Here is a 7,392-nt window from a genome sequence, read left to right on the forward strand (position 1 = left end):
ACATGGGGAGGGGGAAGTGTAAGCTGTGATGAAGTGAGAGAGTGGCAGGGACATATATGCACTACCAAATGTAAATTAGATAGCTAGTGGGAAGCTGCCGCATAGCACAGGGAGATCACCTCTGTGCTTTGTGACCACCGAGAGGGGTGGGATAGGGAGGGTGGGAGGGAGGGAGACGCAAGAGGGAAGAGATATGGGAACATATGTATATGTATAACTGATTCACTTTGTTGTAAAGGAGAAACTAACACACTATTGTAAAACAGTTATACTCCAATAAAGATGTTAAGATTTAAAAAAAAAAAAGGTTTATGAGGAAATTTTTGGTGACAATGGGGCTGTTCTATGTCTTGATTATGGTGGTGGTACATGTGTGTCAAAATTCAGAGACCTATGCACTAAAATGGGTAAACTTTACTATGTGAAAAGTATACCTCAAAAATCCTGAAGAAAGGTTTAAAACTATATTTTTATTATTTTGAATGCCATGGAGAAATTACAATTACATATGCAATGTGAAACAATATCAAGTAACACAGAAACTATGCAGAGAAAAAAATACTGGAAGAAACCATGTCAAAATACTAACAGTAGACTTTGGTGGTGGGAGAGCAAACGTTGTTTTCTACTACTTTTCTTCTTTCCTGTGCTTCATTCTGGTGTTGAAACAACTAAAGTTTGCTTTAAACATATGTTAGATTATGGAAGTTTCTCTCAATTGTCTTTGACTTTACGGTCCTTCCAGCAGCACACACTACTTTGCTTGATATCTACTGGAGAGGAAACAGAGATAAGCACCACGGACAGCTCCTGGGCATTTGCTGGCATGGCTTTAGCATGGGCTTGGAATGGGATTCTAAAAGCTGCTCCCTCCCATTGCCCCATGGCAATTCCTCAGGTCAGGAGACACAGCTTTTCTCTCTGAAGGCTCTGTGATTCAATGTCCTCTGCTAGCAAAACCCACATCCCAGTCCCTGCCTCCCTCTCCAGGTTTTTGTGAACAAACGTGAGGCACACTCAGAATACTTGGTGACCATACGAGAAAAATTGTGTTATTATCTAGACTCTTGAAGTAGACAATCTCTTCAAAACCATTTCATAAATCACATCTTGGAATCTGTCAGAAAATACATATTGCAAACGACAATAACAATTGTGTCCTTTAGAAAATGGATTTTAAACTTCCAACTAAGCCCATCAGAACATTTTTCCCAAATGCAATGTACATTTTTGCCTTCTCATCTAAACGGTTATGATGGACTGAAGTGGTGGTGAGGGGACAACATTCTAATGAGGACAAGAAGAGAAACCAAGAGACAAAATGGAAAAGCTATAATAAATTATAGATTTTGATAAATTACCCCACACTGTCAAGTTTCAATTACAGAAACACACAGTTTACACAAGTAATTACTGAAGAAATTACCACAGAAGCAATCCATTCATTGAATTATAAGGCATCAATTCTGTCCCCTGATTGCATCTTCAGTTCCAAGGATGGCAATCACAGCTTCACACAAAACTTTAATAACACAATCTTTTTTGGATTAAAAAAATGCCTTTGGATGTAAAATGTGTACAGGGATGATAAGAAAAGGCTGTTGATTCATACTGAGAAAGAAAATGGCTTCAATGAGTTAACTGCAAGCCAGAACTTTGACAGTTGGAAGTTGATCACTCAAGGAGCCTGCTCTGAATATGAGTTCTAATGCTCTCTGAGGGTCTTTGACATTATCTCGGGGGTCAAGAGAGATGACCCATGGAGGATAATGCCCAGCAACCAACGTATCCTGTCGATGTTGGAGTGTCATATACTATGAGAGCTGGATGGATCTTTTAAGAGTTTTTAGTCTAATTTTCTGCCCAATGCTTACGTCCTTTCCTCAACTCAATGCCCATTTATATACAAACATACATGTATACACACACGTTAAACCCCTTATAGAAGACACTCAATGTCCGCTCATTGTTCCTTCACTCTTTTTATTTTTTTAATTAATTTTCATTGGAGTAGCGTTGATTTACAATGTTGTGTTTGTTTCTGCTGTACAGCAAAGTAAATCAGTTATACATATACATACATTCACTCTTTTTTAGATTCTTTTCCCATATAGGTCATTACAGAGTATTGAGTAGAGTTCCCTGTGCTATACAGTAGGTTCTTATTAGTATTTTATATATAGCAGTACGTATATGTCAATCCCAATCTCCCAATTTATCTCTCCTTCCACCCTTTCCCCCTTGGTAACTACAAGTTTGTTTTCTACATCTGTGACTCTATTTTTGTTTTATAAATCATTTGTACCAGTTTTTTTAGATTCCACATATAAGCAATATCATATGATATTTGTCTTTCTCTGTCTGACTTACTTCACTCAAAGTGATATCATATGATATTTATCTTTCTCTGTCTGACTTACTTCATTCAGTATGAGAATCTCTAGGTCCATCCATGTTGTTGCAAATGGCATTATTTCATTCTTTTTTATGGCTGAGTAATATTCCATTGTATATATGTACCACATCTTCTTTATCCATTCCTCTGTTGATGGACATTTAGGTTGCTTCCATGTCCTGGCTATTGTAAATAGTCCTGCAATTAACATTGGGGTACATGTATCATGTACCTTTTTTTTCTTTGGCTGCACTGGGTCTTCATTGAGGTATGTGGGCTTCTTATTGCGGTGGCTTCTCTTGTTGCAGAGCATGGGCTCTAGGATGCATGTGCTTCAGTAGTTGTGGCTCGTGGGCTCTAGGGCTCAAGCTCAGTAGTTGTGAGGCACAGGCTTAGTTGCTCCACAGCATGTGGGATCTTCCTGGACCAGGGATCGAACCCATGTCCCCTGCAATGGCAGGCAGACTCTTAATCACTGCACCACCAGGGAAGTCCCTGGGGTACATATATCTTTTTTAATTATGGTTTTCTCCAGCTATATGTCTAGGAATGGGATTGCCTTCACTCTTTTTAAAGTTACTTTTAATCAACTTTATTGAAGTTGTAACTTACAGGCAGTAATATGCAATCATTTAAATTAAGTTCGATGAGTTTGGATACATACATCAGAGTCGCCATCATTATATTCAACCTATAGAATATATCCATCACCCCAGAAGTTTCCTTCATAACTCTTTCAAGTCAATACCTCTCCCACCCAACCCCAGAAGCAGTCACTTTTTGTTTTCTGTCACTATAGTTTAGCTTTGCTTTATCTAAATTTTCATGTGAATGAAATCATACACTATGTCCTCTTTTGTGTCTGTCTTCTTTCTGTCAGCATAATGCTGTTGAGATTCATCTATGTTGTTGCAGATAATAATTGTTTGACCCTTTTATTGCTGAGGGGTATTCCATTGTATGGACGTGTCACAGTTTGTTTATGCATTCTCTGTTGATGGACATTTGGGTAGTTTCCAGTTTGGGTCTTCAGGAACAAACAGCATCTCCTTCACAAGGTTGTTAAGAACTGAACCACCACCTAATTCAACTACCATTGATTGGAAGGGGGGACTGGTCAAGAGAGTGAGGATGATTCTCGGGAACTCATAATGGTGAGCGGGTCACTCAGAAAAGATGGTGGACTCACAGAATGAAGGACAAGAAAGCATCCAACGTGAAATGTAGAATTTTCAGGTTATGGGGAATAGTGGATTGAATAATGTCCCCCCACCAAATTCATGTCCACTTGGAACCTCAGAACAGGGCTTTACTTGGAAATAGAGTCTTTGCAAATGTAATTAAGGTAAGGACTGGGATGAGATCATACTGGATTGGGGTCAACTCTAAATATGACTGTCCCTATAAGAGATTAAAAAAGGACTCAGAGAACACAGTGAGGAAGGTCATATGAAGTCAGAGGCAGAGGTTGGAATGATGCATCCACAGACCAAGGAATGCCTGGGGCCACCAGAAGCTGGAAGAGTCAAGGAAGGATTCACCTCTAGAGACTTCAGAGGGAATATCGTCTTGCCAACATTCTGATTTCAGACTTTGGGCTTCCAGAACCACAAGAGAACAGATTCTGTTGTTTTAATCCATGAAGTCTGTGGTAACTTGTGATAGCAGCCCTGGGAAACTCTTATATGAGGTGATTGAGCAGGAACAAGGCATGAACTTTCACAACCATCCTGCCATTTAATCATCACCAAGCACCTACAAGATAGATAACATCCCTATTGTACAGGTGAGGAAACTCTCAGAGAGGGCAAGTAACTCACCAAAGATCACACAGCTCCTAGCTGGCAAAGCAGATATTTGATCTCAGGCAGTCTTTCCCCTGCCTCTGAGCCCAAACCGAGATGAAGTGTGCTTGTGCTTCTTCCTGCTCCATCCGTTCTGTTCTCCTTAGAATGATGGTTTTCAAAGACACTAATCATAAGATTTCCTGATGCTTTGAGAATGAAACACAAATGCTTTCCCACAGCCTAGGGTGCCCAACATCAGAGGTCTGCAAACTGGGGTCCTTGGGTCAAACAAAGCCAGCCTAACATTTGTTTTTGACAAGACAGTTTTTGGGGGAACACAACCCATTCATTTTTGTATCGTTTATGGATGATCTTTCTGTAAATGGAAGAACTGAGCAATTACAACAGAAACCATATAGTCTGCAAACCCTGAACTATTTGCCATGTGGCCCTTTCCTGGGAAGAGTTTGCTGGTACCTGCCTGACATCACCTGACTCTTGTCTCTGGCTCACCCCTGCGACTTCCAGCCTTCCGGCTCTGCCATAGACACCCAGGCCTCCACAGAGCTCCTTCCCACCCCAGGCCAATGTCCTTCCTTTCTCTCATCACAGGCCTGACTCTTCATCACAGGGCTCTTACCTCAAATGCATCTGACAGACCAACACACTGTTTCATTTTCTTCATAATACTTATGACTTGGGAAATTCTACATTTATTCCTTTACTTAAACCATTTACTCATTCAGCAAACAATTATGGAGTGTCTACTACATGCAAGGCAATTGGTATAGGCCAGTGGATAAGTCAGAAATGATTCTGGTCATTTTAGAGCTCACATTCTAGTTGGGGGAAACAAAAAATAATCACATTGACACACACACACGGAATCATTTTATTTAGTGAGAAGGGCTATGAAGACAGCACTGGTTGGGGAGTATTTTAGACAGAATACATGGAGCTGAGAGCTGAATGACAAGAAGGAGTGAACCATGTGAAGTCTAGAACATTCTAAAAAAAAGGGAACAGCAAGTGCAAAGGCCCTGGGGAAGGGACAAGCTTAGAGGGAACAGAAAGAAAGCAACAAGTCTGAAGCTGAGTGAGCAGGGCTGGGGTGTCCTTCTTTCCCTCACTAGGTTTTAATCTCCACAGAGACCTAACTTATCTTGTTCACTGCTGTCTCTCCATCCCCTAGAAACAAACTCTCAGTTTCCTCATCCCTGCAACAAGCAAGTTAAACTAGGTAATGTGTAAGTGCCTCGCCAGCTAAAACCTACATAGAATTTGAACTTTCTGAGACCGTAGAGCTAAAATCCACTGGCTTCGTCTTTCAGCACCAGCAAAATATCCTCCTCATCATTTTTAAAACCGTCGAAATGGCAACTCTTAAACATGGATCAGCAAACACACAGCTAAGCCGGTGGTTTCCATCACGTTCTCTCAGATGTGCAATTTGTCAGAACGTAAACGAAGCAAGATTCCTGGATGAGAGTTTGGCCCTTCTGACTCCAGGCCTTTCTGGGAATACCAGATACACAATGAAGCTTTTAAAAATAGCTTCCTCCCTACATTTTAATACACTCTCATTTAAAAAAATATCTGTAAGTAGTCACTGTGAAAGGGGAAGGAGGAACTAATTGACTAATCACTTTTTCCCCTGCATTTACATGGTCGCTGTTGCTGTTTCTTCCCTGAGATGACTAAGTGGGGAGGATATTTGGTTCAAGTAGTGATGGACAAAAAGATAAAAATCCACTGAAGATCTTTGCTCCTCTTCCTCTCTTTCACATGCACACACACATATACACACACACCTGCAAACACACAGCAATGTAGCAGATGCACAGTTGCTGATAATATTGACTAAAATACACACAAGCACAAACATAGACTTATATTCACAGCCTCCAGTGTGTGCACAAATATTCACCTGCTTGTATCCCTACATGTAGGAATATTCGCATGCACCTGACACACATAATAATAGTCACATAAGCAAACACATCCATCTACTTATGTACTTACAAACACAAACACAAAACTGATGAGTGTTTGCAATAGAGAACTCACATGCTCACACTTGCACACACAGCACAAACACGCAGGGACATGTACAGCCTTAGATATGAATTCTGAGATTCTCACACACAAATATAATGACATAGGCACACAAGCCACACATGCTGATACATATGCAACTGTGGGTGCACGCACAGGCATGCACTCATGTACACAAGTACTTAGAATCACACAAATGACACGCATGTGATCACTTCCCTGACCCTAGCACGCAGACACACAACTGCTGTGTGCACACACACGCACACACTCCACACACACACACACACACACACTTGGGGGCTTTATCCTGTTTTCCTGAATGATCAGGTCAAAAGAAATACAACTGGTAAAGGATTGAGGATGCATTTTTTGCTTCTGCTTTGTGTTTTTTCCCCCTGCTATGAAATGGAAAATCAATTGGAGTGCAATAAGGGAAGCAGTCAGAAAATAAGATGCAGACTCCTAGGGAACCAGGGGTCTGGTATTCATCTCCACCAAGAAGAGGAGGAAGAGGAGGTTAGGCTCTGCAGGGAGTCAGGTCTCTGCTCCTGAAATTCATGAAATCCTCACCAGAGGGAGTCTCCCAGGATATTCCTCATCATCCTGCAAACTGATATTAACAACAGCCTTATGCTTATGACTCCTTTTAACTTTGGTGGGGTGGGGGGGAACGATTTCACATCTCTGTTCTCTTTTTATTTTTAGGCTTCAACAAAAGGTGGGAAAGGCAGATGTCACGATGCCATGTAAGAGTTAACAACTGCCAAGACCCTGATAGCGATCTCACATATTCACATGGTGCCTGACTTTGTGCTAAGTGCTTCTGCTACCTTAACTCATGGAATCCCTGCAACAACCCTAAGGGGCAAGTGTATTATTATTGCCATTTTGCAGTTGAGTAAAGTGAGGCTAAGAGAGGTAATAACTTGCTCAAGATCACAACTGATGGGGCTGCTCTTTGAACCCAGGTTGGATTTGGAAAGACAGACACAGGAGGCGGTTGAGCATGGGGTGTTTTACAACGAGGGTTTTTTTTTTTTTAAAAAAAAAAAAAAAGCTTGGGGTTCCCTGGTGGCGCAGTGGTTGAAAGTCCGCCTGCCGATGCAGGGCACACGGGTTCGTGCCCCGGTCCGGGAAGAACCCACGTGCCGC

The sequence above is a fragment of the Physeter macrocephalus genome, chromosome 14 (genome assembly GCF_002837175.3).
Source record: "Physeter macrocephalus isolate SW-GA chromosome 14, ASM283717v5, whole genome shotgun sequence".
Taxonomy (NCBI): domain Eukaryota; kingdom Metazoa; phylum Chordata; class Mammalia; order Artiodactyla; family Physeteridae; genus Physeter; species Physeter macrocephalus.